Raw genomic sequence first — 21,522 nt, 5'->3', positions numbered from 1 at the left:
CACACCACCAGCCATCAGTGCACGCTTTCACCAGGCACACACACCACCAGCCGTCAGTGCACGCTTCCACCAGGCACACACCACCAGCCATCAGTGCATGCTTCCACCAGGCACACACACCACCAGCCATCAGTGCAGGCTTCCACCAAGCACACACACCACCAGCCATTGGTGCATGCTTTCACCAGGCACCCACCACCAGCCGTCAGTGCACGCTTTCACCAGGCACATACACACCACCTGCCGTCTGTGCATGCTTTCACCGGGCACACACTCCCCAGCCATCAGTGCACGCTTTCACCAGGCACACACACCACCAGCTGTCAGTGCACCCTTCCACCAGGCACACACCACCATCCGTCAGTGCATGCTCCCACCAGGCACACACACCACCAGCTGTCAGTGCACGCTTCCACCAGGCACACACACCACCAGCCATCAGTGCATGCTTCCACCAGGCACACACACCACCAGCCATCAGTGCACGCTTTCACCGGGCACACACATCACCAGTCGTCAGTGCACACTTTCACCAGGCACACACACCACCAGCCGTCACTGCACACTTTCACCAGGCACACACACCACCAGCCATCAGTGCAGCAGGCAGGCTCTTCTCAGAGTTTCTTGGTAAATATGTGTTTGATGCCTGGGAGGGAGTGGGTCGAGTTTCCTTAAACCATGCTGAGTATGCAGGTGCAGTGCATGAACACCTGTGTGAGTGAGTCATGCTATCTGGGGCTCACTCACCCCACACTTGTAAATTGTGCCTGCACCAGGCTTTTTCTCATTTGGAAAGTTCAGCGCATGCGCACAGCTAGGCAGCCCCCACAACCCCGGGAATGAATGCTTCCTACAACCAGAATGGGAACAACATTCATAGCAATGAAAACAAGTTCATTTGATGCAAAGAACTGTTAACAAAATCCAGGTACAGCTATTGTAGATCTGGCTACAGCTATTGTGGATAATTTTCCATTTCTGGGTCACTCCAAAGCTTGTCAGGGCACTTTTTCAAATGCCGTTGCCTTTATTGACTAAATACCAGCATATTGTTCTAGGTTTACAGAGGAACAGGTCTTGTTTACCAAACCAGTTTTTGAATGCGTGTGTTTATAATCGATATAAAAACAAATGTAAACAGATTTCAGATAGATTTAAGCATTGAACAATAAATGTTCAATGCTCTGATCTACCCGCATACAGTTGAACATAAGACGGAACTTATACATGCTCACAGTGGCATGCAATTCACACGATGTTACAATGTTTAGGTTTGTGAGTGTGGCTTAATATTGTGCTACTTATGGCTTATTCCACGAATTCAGTCTGGTCAGAAGTAAACCAGGTGTACTCATAACTTAATCTATGTATGGGATTCAGGAGTATGTGAAAAGTACTACAAAAATATAAGTTATAAAAACGAGAATAGAGCCATCAGTCTTAGAAAACTGTGGATTTTTTTCTCCGTACATTCAGGAGTGTAGAGAATTGATTATTTAAGGCTACATCACAGGTTCATATGCGTTCCACTAATAGACATTTGATGTGAATCTTTGTTTTTACTTCAGAGAGCTTGTCACGGCAACCCTAAAGTTCCATGAGCAAACATCACAGTCTCCTTAGGTCTGAAAGGGGGAAAAACATTCTGTAAAAAAGTAAAACATGTTTGTTGACGTAAGTTTTTGAACATAGACTTTTTTGCAGATATTCACATAGGGTTGTATGACACAACCAAGCATTCTTCTTCCTCACGTTCGACCCGCGTTGTTAAGGAACAATGAATGCATTCCGTTTACAACGCAAGTGGTTATAATGACTTGCCTTGGGGGGTTGCTGGACTTTGGAATAGTATATATTACTATTCAAACCCAGTCACTATAACAGTAGGGAAAGCGTTGGACTTTAAAGTCCAATGCCTGTGACCTAACACATGTCGTTGAAACGACGTGAGCTGTAAATGTAATGCGTGGTTCAGACGCATTTGTTATTCTGCCCATCTTGCAAAGGCAAAGTGTTTTTAAGCGGTCATTGTATTTGCCGTTTCCCTTCATATAGATGCTAGGGGCCCGATGTAGGTAAAATTGATTTACCGATTTTAAATTACCGAATTTTACCGATTCGGTAATTTAGAATCGGTAAATCAATGGGTCCGATATGTAGGTATTCCAGATGTGCTGGAATACCGAATCGGATGAATTCGGTATTTACCGATTCGGTAAATACCGAATCGGTAATGCCCATTCATTCCTATGGGCTTTGAAGCCCATAGGAATGAATGGACATTACCGATTCGGTATTTACCGAATCGGTAAATACCGAATTTCTCAAGGGTGCAGGGGGTGTCACTTTGACACCCTCTGGCACCCCCAAAACAGGCACGGGTGCCATGTGGCAGGCATACCTGCCCTAAGGGCAGGTCTGCCTGTCACATGGCATAGGTGTGCATGCACACATGTGCATGCACACCGGAATCGTTATTTTACCATCAAATAGGATTTGATGGTAAAATACCGATTCGTTAAGGCTCCTGGGACTCTGAAGAGTCCCACCTACATATGGGTGGCTCCGAATCGGTAAAACTACCGAATCGGTATTTTACCGATTCGGTAACTTTACCGAATCGGTAAAGTTACCGATTCTGTATTTTACAGAATCGGTAACTTTACCGAATCGGTAAAGTTACCGATTCGGTAAAATAGTGCACCTACATGTCAAATCATGTATACCGATCGGTAACGGCCGAAAATACCGATTTTCGGCCGTTACCGACCGACCTACATCGGGCCCTAAGTGTGCAGTTATTCGGCACTTTAACATTTTATTACACCATCAATAAAATGAAAGTGAATATAGACTTAGATACTGTTCTAAAACTTTATACAAGTTGCCTGTCAAAATGTCCTTCTACTACTCTAGGTTTCACTTGTTCCCTCTCTTTTTCATTGTCCTCCAAACCCCACATTTTGGTCCTTAAAGGGTCTATCCAGTATACCGAAGAAATTTAGTTTCCCCTTGAGAACCCTGTGTCACCGATAATAACCAGCAGTGGAGTATTCAAAAGATGATTTTTGTGTGGTGTTTGATACCTATTAGGACATTATTCACTATATAGCCTTCTTACCTATAAACAGGGCCACTGAAATTATAAGGCAGGGGAGGGCCAAACTATGTGGTAGAGTTGACTGAATTATGCTGCAAGGAAAGGGAAATTATGCAATGTAATACAGCACGTTGTGTGATATATTAGTAGCTCACCAGAGGAGCGGAACGATCATTAGTGCAGCAGGTATCTTGGCACCGGTGTCCTAGGACTGCCAAGAGTACACTGCGCCCCGACTGTCTGTCTTTTACTACCCAAACCAAGCAGAAGGTGGAGAGGATGGGCGTTCTCTTTGCTCCATGTAGGGCCCGTGTCAGTCTTGCAATGAAGTATCTCTGATTCCATTAGTTGCTGTTTGATTTAAACACAGCATACATAATAGTCACACAGAAAAGCTGTCGTGCCATTTAAAGTCCACTGTCGTGATATTTTTGAAGACTTCATTGCAATAGAACAGAGAGGATGAACACTTGGCAATTCTATTATGAAATGGCACGTTAATGTACTTTACTTTAAGCAAGTAAAAAAGCCAAAAAGTTCGCGTTTTTGGCATACGTCCTTGATTTATTTATACGAAGTGGGTAAAACTACCCTAGATACAAAATCCATTAACATTTGATGCCGGAACAGGGATAGTTCAGTGACATAAAAGCTCATTGAGCTAAACGCTCTTCGTTGACATCGGATGCGATACGCGCTTCACAAGATCGATTCCCAGAAAGGCTGCCTCAGACTCCCATCCTTCTGAGATCGGTAAACTAAGAACCACTAGGTTGGGTAACAGCAACGCATCTTATTCACAGTGCCTAGGGAAACTAGATGCAATACATGAATTATTCTGTTACTAATTCTGTTTTAAAATGTAATACAAGAACAGGCAGCGTGTCATCCATATAGATACGCGCGTCAGCAGCTCACATCGAGGTAGTACGCCTATGCTAATGCTACAACAGAGTTCAATACAAACTTGCATTAGGAAAGGGTAGGTGTCAACGCACGTCATGCTGAGGTTCCGTGACAATCGTAAGTGGTGTTTTCGACTCGCACGAATATGGTCGAGTCTAGTATCTATGAACCGCAAATGACGAGTTTAGTAAGTGTGCGCAGTTTCGCTGTGCTAACTTAAACCGTTCGTTTGTTATGTGGGCTTCTCATCTGTACCCACGGGTTCCATCTTAGATACGGCATCCATTTTGTCTCTTGCCCTCAAGTAGTCAGCGAACGGACGCTGTCCGCTTCGCGACCCTGGGACTCCCAAGATATTTGCGGAAGCCACATGTCCTTTGAAAGTGTCTTTATGATGAGGGGGTTGCTACTGTAAGGCAGATGGCGCCGCTCGAGGCTCATCTTGCCGCACGGACTTATTGTCTCAGCCGTGCATCTCATTAGGCACGTCCCTTTGATGCCTGTATCTCGTGCTTCCCGACACCTCCCCTTTTACACCCTTTCCGATCTCCCCACTGTCTCCGTCTTCCTCTGCACCTGTCTTCGTTCCTGTTTCAATCTACTTTACTGCTGATTGGAATTTGCTAATGGTGGGAAGATGGGTTTTTACAGTTGGGAACCGCCAAATGTTTTCGCACTTATGTTCCGGACCTTGTATGTTTCAAAGCGACCAAAGCGACCCCTCTGGGAGCTAGATGTGGGAACTGAGTTGTAAACCTTTGTGTTCAATGTTAGCCTATGGGTAAAAACTGTATAAAAGGAGCGATCCACAAAACCAATTTGAAGCAGTCTCCCCAAGTTGCACGTGGTGTACTTGCCGTGACTTCTGTGTTCCCTGCAGTAAATAAACCTTGACTCTTTGACGCCGAAGGAAGTGTCCCGTGTCTCTGTGACTTGTACGCCGGAGCAGGTTACCCACGAAGGTTTCAGGTGTTGTGCCCTGGCACCGCTGGGTCCAAAAGAACCCAGTCCTTCAGTTGGCGCCCAACGTGGGGCTGCATCAGTGGTACCGGTCCAAGCCCGACGATCGTGAGGAACTTCGTGTGAAATCTCCGAGGGAAGGTGCACCCCGCTTCATCGATCCTGTTGTCGAAATAAGTGGCCCGAAGACTTTTCCCGCGAAGATTCCCGCCTCCTAACGGCTGCGACGGACTGCTGCCCTGACTGTAGACCTGTTTTGGCGCCTGGCGTAGACCTTGGTATAGCGAGACGATTGACGGGCCTTCCTGAGGACGCCATTGATCTTTGAGTTAAGTATTTGTGGGTCGCTCCCAGAATCCTTGGTTGTAAACACTTTAGCGAGTGTTTTTGTTGTAGACACTTTAGCGAGTGTCTTTGTTGTAAACACTAGTGTTTGTTGTTGTTGTACACGCTGTGTGAGTGTTTTTGTCAGTGACACTTTGCTAAGCGTACTTTGTTGTTGTACTTGTTTGACGACTGCAGCCGCCAAAGACCGAGGGTTTTGTTCTTGCTGGGACTTGGTAAATCCCGTAACCCTTGAAGTTTGTGAAACTCGGCTAGCGTGCAAGATGCCTGGTCGCAGTACTTTGTTCAGTTGCTTTAGACCTTGTGGTGCGGATTCCCTGCTGGAGGACTCGTGTCCGATACCTCCAGTAGGAACTCCTACTTATGACCTATACAGCAAACATGGGCTAGGCCCGATTGCTTTTAACGATTACTGGATAAAATATACAAAGAAAGACGGCGATCTTCGTTGGCCACCTCATGGTAGCTTCGAAGCGTCGATCTTAGATAATTTGGAAATAAAGTTGTTCGAACGCAAATCTAGGCCGGCCATGTTTGATGCCTTTCGGTTGTGGCGCAAAGAAGCCCGACAGAAAGAGATCAGACAGAATAAACGTAGTGAGCGAGATAATGTTGCTACTATTGTGAAGAAAGCTGAGCAGTTTCAGCGTGATAAGGAGGATAAGGATAAGGAAGTGTTTGAGAGGCTGCAGCGTATGACCATAGATAAATGCTATCCTGCTTTGCCTACGGAGTCAGATAAGAAGGAAGAGGCAGTTGAGGATCCTTTAATGTCCTATCTTATGAAGTCGCCACCTCCGTACGTACAGGGTACCGCAGCTCCTGTGGTCCCTGCCGTACCTGTTCTTCCACCTGTTGTTCCTCCACCAGTTCCTCAACCTGCACCCGCTCTTCCGACTGTTCCTGCTCCTGTGCCTGTTTCTATTCCTACTGCTCCTCCGCTTCCACATACTCCTACTCACGCTACTGCTCCTGTGTTGTTAACCCCTGTGGTTGCTAATGTTTCTACTCCTTCTCTTGTTAGTCCTGTGTCTTATTCTTGTCCCTCTACTCGTAATCGTAATTCTCCCATTGCGGCTACCTTCTTTCAGTCGCTCGGACCTGTTTTTGGGTCCGCTGGTTCTGATGGCCCACCGCAGAGGCGTAGTCAGCTTCCTGCTAATAGAGAACGCGCTGCGCTGTACAATATGGCGATGGGTTGGATGGACAATCCACAGAGAAATCCACCCCGAGTTGTTCTTGAAACATTTAGTCAATTCAACATACCGACTCAGAGATATGTGTTTGACGAAATGTGTAAACTTTTACATGATCAGATAGCGGCCGTTGCGCCTGACGAGGTGCTGACCGCCCTGTCTAATCTTCGGCTTCAGTTCGCTACTGGACTGATAGTCGACACTAATGTCCGACGTGCTATCGAGCAGTTGCTGTCTTTTCGTCTAGCTCCTATTCCTCACGCACTGTTTGTAGAGGATCTTGAACGCCAACAATCTGAGTCTGGCCAATATCCTATGCGTGAAGTTCCGCCGGTTTGGGTACCCGCTGATAATACCGATGTTAATAACCCAATAGCGGCACATTTCCAGAGAGTGTGGATACACCTCCCATGGAAACGATCGGAAGTGCTTCAGGTGAAACAAACTTTGCCCGATCCTCGCAAAAATCCTGCTGGGTATTATAAGGAATTATCGCAGCTCGTAGATGCTACGGTGATGAATCTTGCCGATATCGACATGTTGTTTGGCAATGTCGTACCGCAACCGGTATGGGCCAAGATTCGTCACCAAGATCACACAAATGAGTTAGGTGGTGATTGGGCTGCTATTACAGCGGCAGACGCTGGACAAGCGGCTGCTACTAAACCCGATCAGTTGATTGAACTTCTTCCCCAGCGGATCATTACGTTAATGAAAACGCTCATGCCAGCTATGAGGGTAAATTGGGACAAGTTGTCAGCCTGTAAGCAAAAGAAAGATGAGAGTGTTTCAGACTTCTTTACGAGGTTTGAGGAAACATTCGTTGATCATAGTGGACAGGATATGGGTACTGAGGGTGGACAACGGCTGTTTGTGGATAAATTTGTATCGAACCTATTGCCCGACCTGTGCAATAAATTGAAGAATTCAGAAAGTGCGTGGGCCGTTTCTACCTCAGCTCAGATTCTGGCTACGATCCGTTGGATTCTCTGGCGCCCCCGTTAGCAATCCAGTTTCATGCCCTTTGCCCCTTAAAATTGGGCCTCGTGAGCTTGAAGCTCCGTTGATTCTAACCACTGGTTGTGGTGAAAATCTTTTGGGTCTGGATTTGCTTAAACGTTTGTATGCAACTTTGTATTGTTCTCCTGCGGGTGTAAAGCTTACGTTCGGAGAGAAGGTAGTCTCTCCCATGTATTTGTCCCTCGATAAGCTTCCACCGGAATTGGATTCTCTTCCTGCGTCTTTGTGGGCGACGGGTCCAAATGATGTGGGCCTACTTGATATCTCCCCTTATGTTGTTCAGTTGAAATCTAATGTGCGATTGCCACGTATTCCCCAATATCGTATCTCCCTGGATGGTGAACGAGCTTTGTTAGCGATCATCTATGATTTGATCGAGAAAGATGTTATTGAGGAGACACGGGGAAACGTGTGCAACAGCCCTGTACTGCCCATTCTTAAACGTACTGATCCTACCAAACCGCCTGTTTATCGTTTTGTTATCGATTTACGGGAGGTAAATAAAATTGTGGTTCCTCAATTCCCTGTTGTGCCTGACATCACGGCGCTACTGACTCTGATTCCAGCTACTGCTTCGTGGTTTTCGGTGATTGATTTGAAAAATGCGTTTTTCAGCATCCCGATTGCCAAAGAGAGCAGGGACCTTTTCGGTTTCTCTCTTGGTGGACGTAGCTTCCGGTTCAAACGAGCTCCTCAAGGCTACTGTGAAAGTCCATCGATTTACAGTCAAGCTTTGAAGGGTCAACTAGATGCGTTTAGGTTGCCAGTTGGTGCGGCTTTAATCCAATACGTCGACGACTTATTGGTGGCTGCTGATACTCAGGACATTTGCAAGATTGCTACGGTATCGTTGCTGCAACATCTCTGTGAGTTAAATCACAAGGTGTCACCTTCTAAACTCCAATATTGTTGTCAAGAAGTAACCTATCTAGGTCACTTATTGTCAAAGGAGGGGAGGAGATTGACCCCAGAGAGAATTGCAGCGATTGCGCGAATGGCTGTGCCACAAACCCAGAGAGATGTGCGTGCCTTTCTAGGTATCACGTCGTACTGCAGGCAGTGGATTCCTAATTTTTCGTTGCTAGCGAAACCATTGGTGGCTCTTACGTGCAAGGATGTTTCAACTCCTTTACCATGGACGGAAGAATGTCAGAAAAGTTTTTCTGAATTACGTGATTCATTGTGTTCGGCTCCTGTGTTAGGTACCCCTGATTACAGCAAGCCGTTCACGTTATATGTTCACGAGAGGGAAGGTTGTGCTTTGAGTGTTCTAACGCAACCTTTTGGTGGTAAGCAACGTCCATGTGCATATTTTTCCTCGACCTTAGACCCAGTAGCTAGAGCATTGCCGAGTTGTTTGAGAGCAACTGCGGCAGCTGCGGTCTCCATCCGACAATCAGCAGGATTGGTCATGGATAATATGCTTACGGTGATGGTTCCGCATGCAGTCGATACTCTTTTGAATCGAACGAAAACTCAGCACTTGACGAGTGCGAGGTTATCTGGGTACGAATTGACGCTCTTGGCAAGTCACATTCAGATAAAACGTTGTAATGTCCTAAATCCGGCAACTTTGTTACCGATTAGTGCAGAGTCAGATGAAGTAGCAGAATATGACTGCTACTTGCGTACAGAGGAGGAAACAAAAGGCCGAGTGGACCTTAAAAACACTCCATTGGAAGACCCTGACGGCACCCTGTATGTGGATGGGTCATGTTTTAAATTACCGAATGGTGATGTGACTACTGCTTATGCTGTTGTGACGTTGAATACTGTTGTTGAGACTGCGAGATTGAATCAGAATTCTGCCCAAGCCGCAGAGCTGATTGCTCTTACTAGAGCATGTGTATTAGCAAAAGGTAAACGTGTGAATGTGTACACCGATAGCCAGTATGCTTTCGGTGTAGCGCATAACTTTGGACGGTTGTGGCGAGAGCGTGGTTTCTTCACGTCGCATGGCACGAAAATACAGCATGGCCAGCTCGTGAACGATCTTTTGGATGCATTGACTTTGCCTGCTCAAGTTGCAATTGTTAAGTGTAGTGCGCATCGTAAGGTGACGGATGATGTTGGTCGTGGTAACGCGTTTGCAGATGAGATTGCTAAGGAGACTGCCCGGAACCTTAGCACTCGAATGTATGTGACGAGTTCGGTTAGGTGGCCTACAGAATCAAGTATGTGTGAGAATACTATAGAGAGCGTGAAAGCAATTCAGAATGAGGCCACCGACACTGAAAAGATGAAATGGAAAGAAAGTACGGGAAGGTTGGATGCGAATGGTTGCTGGATTGACTTGTCGGATCAGAAAAGATGGATGTTGCCTGATGCGTATGTACTGGCCGTTGTGACAATGGCACATGGGTTAGCACATATTAGCGCGAAAGGTATTTGCAAGTTGTTGGCTGATGTGTGGAAGAATGATGGTATTACGAAGTGTGCTGAACGTCTGGTGAAGAATTGTATGGTGTGTATAATGTACAATCCTGGCAAAGGAACCCCAACTCCCCCTGGCAGTTTTGCTCCTCCTTTGTATCCCTTTGAGGTGATCCAATTGGACTTCATCCATATGGAGCGATGCAATAACCTGAGATACGTTTTGGTTGTGGTTTGCGCATTCTCCCGATGGATCGAGGCCTATCCCCTCAAAGATAATACTGCTTTGTCTACTGCGAAAATCCTACTGAAGGAATACTTTCCTCGGTATGGAATGCCTAGAGTCGTGTGGTCAGATAACGGAAGTGAGTTTGTTGGAAGTGTGATGAAGAGTGTGTGTAAGGGCCTTGGAATTAATCAAAAATTCCACAGCGCCAATCATCCCCAGTCAGCTGGATTGGTTGAAGGTTACAATGGTACCCTTAAACTAAAACTAGCGAAGATTCAGGCTACGACTGGACTTTCGTGGCCTGACGCTTTGCCTCTAGCATTACTGTCAACTAGGGCGACTGTACACTCCCGAATAGGGCTTAGTCCCTATGAAATAGTGTTCGGCCGTCCTGCGAATGTGTGGGGGGTTCCTAGGCCAGGTATATTCGTTGATCTTGAGTATCCGATGTTGATTGACTACTTACATGACTTGACTGCTAAACTGAGATTAATTCATCAACAGGTTTACGACGCCTTGCCGACGCAGACGGAGGGTCCAGGCCACCAGCTCCAGCCCGGTGATTGGGTTGTCACCCGTAACTTCTCACGCAAGAAGAATCTGGACCCCCGTTTTGTTGGACCTTACCAGGTGCTCCTGGCCACGAGGACTGCCGTTCGTCTTGAGGGGCGGAAGAATTGGGTACACGCTACCCATTGTAAACGAGTCCCTATTCCTTTGCCGGCAGACCCGTGGGTGAGGAAAGGCATTGCGTCAACAGAAGCAGAAACATTGCCGGTGTTTGTACCTTTTAGCGACGCACAGCTTGTTGGTGAACACTCAGCGCAGCAGAAAGCCACTGTTGAACAATTGTCAGCAAAAGACTCAAGATCAAATCAACCAATTGATCAACAGGACGCTGTCTCTTCAACGGATCCTTTGTTCGACGAGCAGACACGTCCCGGGAAACATCGATATTCTTTGCGTTCTCATACTAAGGACAAATAAATTTTTTCTTGTTTTGCTGAAACTGATAACTGCAATATCCTCGTTTCCCCTGATCAACTTTGAACAATTCGTATCATTGACACTTGTTTTGTACATGTATTAAGATTTTTTTCTTGTATCTTTTTCCTTCCACAGCTGAACTACTTGTGCTAAATAAAATACATATTGTGTATTGAGGGCCGTAGGGCCGCGCGCGTACTTCCTTCTGGACAGTAGGTCTTGACGCTAGGTTAAAGGCCGTCGGTTCCTAGGAACTCCTGGGAATTGACTATTGCTGCACAGAACGAAGTGCGTCAAGAAACGTTGCGGACGGTCGTAGGGAAATGGCATTTTCGAAGCTGAACGATTTGGAAGGAGCTCAGGCGTATAGAGTCAAACTGCAGAAACTTAGTCGTACTAAATGTTTTGTATTCCAATTGTTTGTACTGTTTTTAACTGCTTCTGCATTCTTGGCGGGTGGGGTGTATTATGCTATGTCTTACTTTTTACTTGCTACCCCTACTCCTACTTCTTACCCTAACCTTACTTCTACTGCTACTACTGCTTCTCCCCATTCCTTTCATATTTTGCCGGAACACGAACAGGCTAGACGTGTAGAATTCCGCAACAATTCCTTTATCCAGCTCCTCCATCAGCATCAGTTAGTGGTTAACACTACTAATTGTTGGGTGTGTGGGTTGATGCCACATACTACGGGTAAGGGAATCCCATATCTGGTGTTACCGTATAGTTCCCAAGGGTCAGCTCGAGCATACCAAACAATGCTTCGAAGCGCACTAGGTTTCCACCCCTCTCCAGAACGTTCCCCCAAACCTGGTCCTACCTCGTATCAGTGGGTGCTATCGATGGCAATACAGGATTTGGAAGATGAGATCCATGATGCTTTTCTCATCCCTAAAGAAGAGGTACAAGCCTATAGGGTCCTGAGTAGAGGGGAATATAGTATGTTCACTAATGAAAAGCAGCTTCAAAGCTCGCCTCCAATATGGGTCGTACCCCACACTGGTAATTTTTGTCTTATGGGTCGTGGTTCGCAAGCCTCACTTGGAGTAAGTGCTTGCACTGAAAGTTACCTTCTGCCAATGTCCCCGACCCCTGTGTTTCTGGCTGCCAAGGGTACGTACTTCATCTGTCATGATCGTGCATATACATGGTTGCCCTCAGACTTCATGGGCTCATGTTTTGTTGCAAATTTGTTGCCTCCGACGTTCACTGTAGATGCCGATTACCATAAGACTAGAGTTGTACGAGGCGTAATTAGCGAAGAGGATACTGCCGGTCAAGAGGCAGGAGACTTTTTCAAGGGTTTCCTCCCGTTTTGGGGACCTATGGTTAATAGTAGGAACCTGAGACATTTGACTCGAGTGGTAGAATCGACAGCTAACATTACTGCCAGTGCCCTTGGTAATATCACCTCAGAACTTCAGGCGGAGAGACTTATGACGTTGCAAAACCGTATGGTTTTAGATGTCGTCTTGGCAGATCGCGGTGGGGTATGTAAAGTGATCCATTCGAGCTGTTGCATTTTCATACCTGATAATGCTCCTACTGTCTATCAAGCCATCTCGAAGTTGCATAAGATCTCCGAATCCATACACGTGGATGTAGGGGATTGGACGTTACTCGGTTGGTTTTGGGGCCTGGTATCGACTTGGGGTTGGAAGATTCTGATGATCATCGGGGTTGTGGTAGTGTTCCTGTTCACGTGTTGCCTTTGTGTGCAGTGTGGTCCTGCCTTATGTGGCCTCTGTGCTACAATGTGTATGAGACAACCACCTGTTACCAAGGGGACTCGTTCGGACAGAGCTATGCTACAACGACATCTTGATGGTCTGATGAATATCGAATATGATTCCGACTAGTGCTTGCCTACATGAGGGCAAAAGGAGCGTCTGAGGTTCCGTGACAATCGTAAGTGGTGTTTTCGACTCGCACGAATATGGTCGAGTCTAGTATCTATGAACCGCAAATGACGAGTTTAGTAAGTGTGCGCAGTTTCGCTGTGCTAACTTAAACCGTTCGTTTGTTATGTGGGCTTCTCATCTGTACCCACGGGTTCCATCTTAGATACGGCATCCATTTTGTCTCTTGCCCTCAAGTAGTCAGCGAACGGACGCTGTCCGCTTCGCGACCCTGGGTCTCCCAAGATATTTGCGGAAGCCACATGTCCTTTGAAAGTGTCTTTATGATGAGGGGGTTGCTACTGTAAGGCAGATGGCGCCGCTCGAGGCTCATCTTGCCGCACGGACTTATTGTCTCAGCCGTGCATCTCATTAGGCACGTCCCTTTGATGCCTGTATCTCGTGCTTCCCGACACCTCCCCTTTTACACCCTTTCCGATCTCCCCACTGTCTCCGTCTTCCTCTGCACCTGTCTTCGTTCCTGTTTCAATCTACTTTACTGCTGATTGGAATTTGCTAATGGTGGGAAGATGGGTTTTTACAGTTGGGAACCGCCAAATGTTTTCGCACTTATGTTCCGGACCTTGTATGTTTCAAAGCGACCAAAGCGACCCCTCTGGGAGCTAGATGTGGGAACTGAGTTGTAAACCTTTGTGTTCAATGTTAGCCTATGGGTAAAAACTGTATAAAAGGAGCGATCCACAAAACCAATTTGAAGCAGTCTCCCCAAGTTGCACGTGGTGTACTTGCCGTGACTTCTGTGTTCCCTGCAGTAAATAAACCTTGACTCTTTGACGCCGAAGGAAGTGTCCCGTGTCTCTGTGACTTGTACGCCGGAGCAGGTTACCCACGAAGGTTTCAGGTGTTGTGCCCTGGCACCGCTGGGTCCAAAAGAACCCAGTCCTTCAATGCTCTAAAGGCTGAGAGAAATGTAGGCATTGTTTCCTTCAGTAGTAGTGTGGCAGTTGCCGCTCAATTCATCCCAGTCCTCAAGCCTGTGAAAATTCGCGTTCAGGCCTCCTAAATTATTCTAGCCCTCCCTCCCGCCCCCACCCCCGCCCCAGCCCCACCCTCCGCCGCCCCACCCACCACACATACAATTACACTTCACATTTCAATTGGATATTCCATGAAAGGTGAGGCAGAGACCACACGACAGAACTCCGATATATAAACGGCTAGGCCCCTCTCCCTCCATGAGTTCTCATTGGTGAACACGTTTATCAATGACGGAGTTACGTACCCCAATTCTCCCACGTCCAACTTTTTCTGCGTGCAGTGCTTACTCGATGATCTTCCCCCACACTCTGGAGGCAGGGCCAGTGTGCTACTCCTAACCAGCCTCTTTTGTTAACCAACTCTCTTCCAACCACAGAATCCTACTGTGTCATGTCACACCCGGAACTGCCATATTTCTATGAAAAGAGTAGACCCAATCAGAGCTCAAGGTCCTGCTACCCAATGAAGCGGAGAGGGAGGGACATAAGGGTGTCCTTACCCAATCCAGATACCAAAAATAAATCTAGATAAGATACAAGGCTAAACCAGAAAAATAGCTCAGTGGGCATCTGCATCTGTTGCAGAAATCTGGGTGTAACCTGCAGCTTAAAGATTGCAATCCCTATGGTTTCAACTAGCCTTTCTACCTCTGACTTGATAAGGGTTGAACTCAGAGAGATTCAGTTATATTAACTCCATCAGTCTGCTTCAGTGGAGCAAGTAAATAAGGTTAGGAAGGAAAGTGTCCCTGAGATGTTGCCTGTGAAAGTAGCCCTGCGGATAGAGAGCGACTTTCTGGGTCATCAAACTCTGTGGCTGGAGCACCACAACAAGTCATCGGAGAAAGACTTTAAAAAGTATAAGGAAGAAAGAACTGAAGAGAGAAAGAGGGATTGAGTAACAAAGAAGTTACTTTGGTTTATGCACGCAGTGCTCCTGGCGTACTCCTGGATTTCAGGAGTGAGTTAAGTAAACTACAATAAGTCAAATCTACTCACAGCCAATTCTTTGTGAATCCATTGCAATGAATCCAGGAAGGCTGTCTCCATTAAGATAAACAATATAGGAGAGTTTTGATGTGAAGGTGGTCCTAATAACTGTAGGTTGGAAAATGGAGGTGGGAGATAAGGAACTAAGGGTGTCTGTCTATAGGGGTACAGCGTACCCAATTCAAGGGCTGTTAGGTAATAGGAGGAAGAGAAGTAAAATCATGACGAGAATCACCTGCAGCCACAAAGAGGTCCGCCCAGAATCCATGGCCCACATCTTCCGACCTCGCTTCCCACCATGATGGTACATAGACCAAGGAAGTAAGGATGGCTTGTCATTAAGTGATGGTGCTGAAACCAGCGCACACATTTCCTTCGGTCAGTCCCTCATGGATTCACAATAGCTTGATTTTGAACCAAGCGGGACATCAGTAAAATCAGGATGGACCTGGCCCGCACAAAGCAGGAGTGTGCTGTCCCGCTGCGCTGGTGGACACAGCCAAATGTGGAAAAGTAGCTTTTTCCTGGTATAATGAGGTGGACAAGCTGCATGCACTGGTTATGAGGCGCTTATGGGGGTTGAACATTTATTCATGATGGCGATCATCATAAGGTGCATATGGGGACAGACTAAGTTGTCCTCCTCAAGAGTGGTCAGGCAGGAATTTTAATGCTGTTATAAGTAGGGGATTTTCTTCCTAAATACATGACTCATCATCTTCATGTCATGCTAACGTTTTATTTCTGGCGTAAGCAGGCAAGGGCTATTGATAAGAGATATGTGCTTCTGATTGTGTCATATGACGTTCCGCATTGAAAGACTTCACATCTTCCACTGTGACTTGATAAAGGTGTTTGGGTAAAAACTGCCCTCCAGAAGAGTGAGGAAATGTCCATCTTTTTACCCACAAGCTAACTTTTCTTTAAAATGTGCAGTGACAATGAGACACGCTTCCCTCCAGCCTATCTCCACAAAAGCGTGGCCCAAGCTTTCATGTTTTAATCAACACATGTTCTCAACAGGTGTGTTTTACTTTTACGGTTTTGGAACTACTGAGGTGAAAGCGCCAGCAAACCCCGTTTCGAGCAACGGAACAAATCACTTAGGCTTTAGTTGAGCCACCATAGACCACCTAGCGCTGTCACTAATCTAACTCATCCCTCTCACACTCTCCCTTTCTCTCTATTTAACATCACTATACAGCACCATACGCCTGTTTCTCTTTCTGTCCGCAAAAGTGCCAATATGCTCCTTGGAGTGAACGTTGCGCTACAAAACCCCCCTTTATATTCATTCAAAAACATTATTTTCGAGAGCAAAATCGTGCTCCTTGTTCATGGAATAAAGATTGGTGGAATTGTGTCCTTGTAAATTAATCTGCCAACCTGGAAATGTCCCAATTGTGACAATTTGTGTGACAGCAGGTTTGTTCCAAACAGTTTCACAGCTTCTGAAGTATATCCGGCAATTCTTTAAGAATTGCAGAAATGCCCGAAAATTTCTTAGAGGCTAGGTGTACGGCTAGGGGGCCAAATGTTCAACGTTTCTTTCTTGAGTTTTGCTAAAGAAACCCTAGCGCAGTTGGTATTTTCACAGAGAAAGATTACTTTTATAGGCGTCACTAGGGTTGAGAGGTGCACTTTCTTCGCTCAATCAGTTTTAGAAAAAACATTCAGACTGATTGTCCTATTCTATGCAGATTAGAGAGACATTGGGTGACTTTTCTTCTAATCACGTCGACCCCAACAAGACAATGGAGTTTGTTTACATGCTGCCTCTATAATCCTATTAGAAACAACAGATACAAACACAATACAGGGATGAAACGGATATATTATTAACAGAGTCCTATGCGAGCACAAGACAGTGGAGTCTGTGTGCATGCTTGCTTTATAGTCCTATTGAAAACAACAGGTACAAAACACATACAGGCATATAATGGATATGTCATTAACAGGGTCCTGTGAGATCGTCTGTTAAGTACAATCCTTGCTTTGCAACAACATCAATATTTTGCTACTAACGTCGCCACAGTCCTGGCCCACTAACAGGGTCGGACTAACCCATGGGGCAATCATGCAGTGCCAGATGGGGTGGTCTGACAGGTCAGTGTGTGTGGGTCGGTTGTTTTACTGTTTGTAGGCCTGTTCTGTGTTGTAGTTTGGCGATTTTTTTTACTGTAGATTTGCCTATTACCACAAACGTTGCCTCTAGCAATCACAAATGCTGGCAGTCCACCATACGTTGTAAAATACCTATAGAGCGTGACATCACAGGTTCAAACCTATGTGGGCCAATCTTTAGCTATCTGATTCTCTAACGTGGGCCACATTTACTTAATGTCCGGCCCTATTTACTGTTCCAGTCCGACCCTGGCCCGCTACACGTGAAGAGCACAGCTTGCTCCCAAGTTACCTCACGGAGTAACGTGTATTACTCTTAGACAGACCAGCCTATGCCCGCATTTTTTGTACTGCTCACGTTAAGAAGTACTGAAGTACATCTCTTAACCATGGAGTTACTCTCTCAAGTGCGATCTTGATCATCCCCAGCTCTCTGCGTATTAGAAATATGGTGTCATCATTTCCACGTTCTTGTTTATAGCCGCTGGTCATGTTACGTGTGAAGGTAGCGGCATATAGTAAAATATCTAGGCTGCAGCCGCTAGAGGGCGCCCTGAAGCAAGAACCTTGTCCATTGCCTTAAAAACTAGAATTATAAATGCTTAATGCAGACAAGTTCTCTGTTGAATATACACATGTGGAATCAATCAACTCGTCATTGCTCTAATCCTCCACATGGTTTAATAGCTATTTATACGTGTTACTATATGCAACTCTAGATCATTACATACGGTAAATGATAGCTAAAGATGTTCCTTACCTCATTAGAGCGCACTTTGGTGTGGCGCCGGTCAACCCAAGCAGTATGTGCTTCTTGGCGCTAGCATAAGAACCAAAGAGCGGAGTCCACATTTCCACGTCTTGGGGGCAGCGTTGTCCCTCCCAAGTTCGCACTCCTGGTGTCATGCTGCGGTCATCTTTAAGAGAACATGAAGTGACAGGCAGAGCAGCAACTAAATATTCGACTTTTTTTCCGAAGGCTCGGCTGGGTCCCTGGACCACGGTTTCTTTCCCTCAAGCCATCACGCCCTGCTTACAGCCGTGCCACATAGTAGAGAACTGGAGGGGCCGTTCCTAATGAGGATGGGACCTCGCAGGGATCCGTACACCCCAGAGGTAGCAGCACTCTGAAAGAACTGTGGCAGAACGGAATGTCCCTCGAAGAGCCGCAGGCACGTTAGTCTGTTATCTCCCAGCCTCGGGAGGCTGCTTCGGCTGCCCTGCTGCCTTCCACTGAGGTGCTAGTGGCTGCTTTCACAACTGCTCCTGCATGCTGTCAGGCAGCTCCTCCTCTCAGCTCGCAGTCCAGCCGATCAGAGCCCAGCCAGAGGATGAGGAGGGAGGAAAGCAGCGCGAGGCGGCTGGAGTGCGGCGCCGACAATGGGAGGGGTGGAGCGCGAGGAGCGCTCTGCGCGTGCTGCCTTCAGGCTCGCGGGCTCTAGTGCTGTTAGCAACGGCCGGGGCAGGCTGCCCGCGGGGTGCTGCGCTGCAGGGGCTCGCCTCGCGCGCGGTCACTGCGCCGGGAAAGCAACGGCTCACCTTCACTGCGAGTTTCTTTGTGACTTGTCAAATTGCTGGCAGTGATTTAGTGCGCACGAAAGTCTGCTTTTTTACAGGAGAACTGTTGTCCCGTGATTCAGCGATGGCCAAAAATAAAACGTAACACTAGAGTAATGAAAAAAAAAACCGACTGATTGCATTCTCAAGTATAGTGCTGGAAATGCACAGCAGTCTTTGGAGATTGACCAAATGATATGGGGGATGAGTGCAAGAGGTGTGAGTGGAGTCAGGGCCAGGCTTACGGAGCAGTGAATAATAGGGGTCTCACACATCTTGAACACAATAAGTTCAACTTTAGTGATTATTTTCTTACTTTGTAAACATGACAGGTCAGTAGGTTCTTGGGTAAACATAGACAGGGGTATTGTTCGTCAGGGCTATGGCAGAGTCAATTAAATCACAGGCCAGACCAGTAAGAAGCGTCAATGAGTGGGTCGATGGTTCCCCCCCCCCAAGGCAGCAACATGCCAGCCCACTAAGGTAGATGCCGAGCAAGTGTATTCATAGGTATATGGGACTGTGCTGAGACTTCCTCGTTCCAGATCTGGGGGAGGGTGGGGGTGCTGGGACACAGCTAGACATATATCCGTTGAGTAGGGCTGGGCAGAGACCGTTGCATAGCAGGACGGTGGTACAGGCATTGAGCCAATTGCATGCCAGCTTTATACGGTGAGAGGCATTCGTAAACCAAGTGGGGAGAGCTGGGCATGAGAAAGTTGCTAACCAGTCCTGTGGACCAGCTAGTGGGGAAGGGGCAGTTCCAGCTGCATGCAGGGCACAAGTCCTAAAAAAAGAATTGGGGAGACTAACCTTCTTAGGCAGTATGCAAGTGACATCATGGTGTAACATCACGGCACGTGACATTAGGGGAATTGAATCCACAGGAAGGGGCATCACAAGAATTGATATCAGATCTTAAGCCCTCACATATATTTTTAACAGGTCTATCATAAGTACATTTGAGCGCATTTAGGGGGATATTCTCAAGAACGTGTGATAATTATCGCAAAATTAGCTTAATGCAACTTTGTTTATCGCAGTCTATCGCAGTAAAATAATACTGTGTTACCATTGTATTCTCAACCCGGCGGCACCATGCGATAGTCTCACGATAACGCATCAAATGATCACGATAAAATCAACGCAAGACCAAAAAAAAGCAGAACGCGAAAAAAGGTGCAATGCCCCAAATCGCGATACAAAAATCAGCGATAACCAGCGACAGGCCTGCAATTCCCACGCGTTATGTGGGAAAATGTACTATGAAAGCAACAAAAAAACACACCCAAAGCAAAGAAACTGCGTATTTAATTATTTTATTTTATTTAGAAAGTTTTTTATTGCGCAAACAAGATCCCAATGGATAACAGAGTGCTTTACAATATGATGGTAGGAAGGACAAAAGAAATATTTGTAACAATATCCATAAGAGTAAGGGAGAGAAAGAAAAAAAAACATTGCAAAATACAACTAGGAGGGTAATACAATAAAACAAGTGGAGGCGGGTAACAAGGATGAAAACACAGTGTTCAAGGGGGAGCTGTATCAAAAGTAAGAACAAAGTCAGCAGGTGCAATGTCAACGGGCCTGTGTGACTAACCCTATTAGGGTATGAATTTGTTTACTAGGAATCTTTTGGCTTCCACTTTGAACGCCTTCAATGAAGAGATTCTGCGAACTTCCGGTGGGAGAGAGTTCCAAATTTTAGAGGCAGCTCCGGAGAAAGCTCGGTGGCAACTTCTCTTTTTCTTAAGGATATGCGGTTTCAGGAGGAGGGAAGACGCACTTCTTGAAGCTCTTACGCTACAGGATAATTTAAGTTTTTTTACAAGGTACGTAGGAGTACTTAGGTGAAGGGCTTTGTGTGTGAAAACAGCAATCTTTAATTGAATTCGTGCTTCGAAGGGCAGCCAATTGAGGGATTTTAGGACTGGGGGTATATGATCTTTTTTACTTGGTATCCGTAACCAGTCTAGCAGCTGAGTTAAGTGCAGCCCTTAGTGGAGCCAGAGCGTATTTGGGAAGGACACAGAGGGTAGCACTGCTGTAGTCTAACCTCGGCAAGGCAAGTGCTTGAACCACTTGCTTGAAATCTTTTGGAGGAAGGAAAGGTTTGATATTTCTTAGAGATCTCAACAAGAGGTGGTCTCCTTTGCATACATTGCTGATGCTACCTTTCATGTTCAGGTGCTTGTCCATAGTGATACCGAGAGACTTGGCAGCTTCTACGATAAGAGGCGAACAGTTGAAAGCAGTGAGGTGGCTCAACCAGAGGTCTAGATTGGGGATGAGATTCAGGGGGGAGATGAGCAGGAATTCCGTTTTACAGCTGTTGAGCAGTAGATGATTCTCCGTTAATCAGTTTTGAGTAAACATTAGGGTAGTGTTGAGTGAGATGATGTTTTCCGAGGATGAGATTTTCAGATATAATTGCGTGTTGTCTGCATACATGTGGAGCAGAATGTTCATGGAATTTAGAGAATGAGCAAGAGGTTCCAAGAAAAGATTGAAGAGGATAGGAGATAGAGCAGATCCTTGGGGGACCCCCATGAGTAAGGGAGAGGGCTTGGAGAGAGAGTTGTTTGTCTTGACCCTGAGTTCTGTGCTGAAGGAAGGATGAGAACCATAGTAACACCTGATCAGAAAAAAACATTCGATTTGGCAAGATGGATAGCAGGTTGCCATGGTTAACCATGTCAAATGCGGAGGAAAGATCGAGGAGGATCAGGAAGCAGGATTCATTCTGGTTGAGCATAATAAAGATATCATCAAAAACGTGAGTGAGAGCCGATTCGATGCGGTGCCACTTCCTAAAGCCTCATTGGGGCTG

The 21,522-nt window shown here is 46.3% G+C and overlaps 1 protein-coding gene across 2 annotated transcripts in view; it reads right to left on the bottom strand.

Moving 5' to 3' along the window:
- The window catches only part of DSEL (dermatan sulfate epimerase like), a 148,257-nt gene extending 129,875 nt beyond the window's left edge, over positions 1 to 18,382 (bottom strand). The window contains exon 1 of one of the 2 annotated variants that reach the window (XM_086965546.1): positions 17,893 to 18,382. The gene's annotated coding sequence lies outside the window, so the exon portion shown is untranslated. Of the gene's footprint in view, positions 1 to 14,263; positions 14,396 to 17,892 lie in introns of those variants that run through there. The other variant, XM_086965547.1, reaches the window with a different exon arrangement.
- Between the last annotated feature and the right edge of the window lie 3,140 nt (positions 18,383 to 21,522).

Source organism: Lissotriton vulgaris, chromosome 4_1 (genome assembly GCF_964263255.1).
Source record: "Lissotriton vulgaris chromosome 4_1, aLisVul1.2, whole genome shotgun sequence".
In the NCBI taxonomy this organism is placed as follows: domain Eukaryota; kingdom Metazoa; phylum Chordata; class Amphibia; order Caudata; family Salamandridae; genus Lissotriton; species Lissotriton vulgaris.
The sequence above is the reverse complement of the archived record's forward strand: the minus strand, read 5'-3'. Positions and strand labels throughout refer to the sequence as shown.